The following is a 924-nucleotide window of genomic DNA, read 5'->3' on the forward strand; positions in this document are numbered from 1 at the left end:
CTTTCCTATTGCTGGCAATAGTATCAGAAAAAAATTAACCTCTGATTGCACATCTTTTTTTTAACAACCCTGATGATATAACAATTCTAAAAAGATAACTGAAAAGGGACAAAGAATTGAGGGTATGTGTAGAGGAGTTATTATAAGTCTTGTGAAATCAACTTAAACTTTAGCCATGAAGAAAAGAGGCCATGAGGTGGGTGAGTTTTTAAAAAGAAGGAAAGGTTTACAAGTATTTTCCCCAATTCCGTAGGTTGTTTCTCTGCTCTGTTCATTGTTTCTCTGCTCTGTTCATTGTTTCTTTTACTGTGTAGAAGCTTTGTAGTTTGATGTAGTCCCATTTGTTTACGTTTTCTTTTATTGCTTGTGCTTTTGGAGTCTTATTCATAAAGTCTTTGCCAACTCCCACTTCCTGGAGTGTTTCCCCTATGTTTTCCTTAAGTAATTTCATGGTTTCAGGTCTTATATTTAAGTCCTTAACCCATTTTGAGGTGATTTTGGTATATGGTGAGAGGTGCAGTCCAGTTTCATTCTTCTACATATAGAAATCCAATTATCCCAGCACCATTTGTTCAATTATTCAACCAATTATTCAGCACCGTTTATTGAATAGGCAGTCTTTCCCCTAATTTATGTTCTTGTTGCCTTTGTCAAAGATCAGTTGGCTATAAGTCTGTAGGTTTGACTCCTGAGTTTTCTATTCTGTTCCATTGATCTGATTGTCTGTTTTTATGCCAGTGTGATATGATGCTGTTTTTGTTACTAGGCTTTGTAATATAATTTGAAGCCAGGTAGTGTTATGCCTCCATCTAACAAGGGGTTAATATCCAGAATATATAAAGAACTCAAACAACTATATAGTAAAAATCAAATAATCCAATTAAAAAATGGGCAAAGGAGATGAATAGACACTTTTCAAAGGAA

This window comes from Galeopterus variegatus, unplaced genomic scaffold, assembly GCF_000696425.1.
Source record: "Galeopterus variegatus unplaced genomic scaffold, G_variegatus-3.0.2 Scaffold3368, whole genome shotgun sequence".
NCBI lineage: Eukaryota > Metazoa > Chordata > Mammalia > Dermoptera > Cynocephalidae > Galeopterus > Galeopterus variegatus.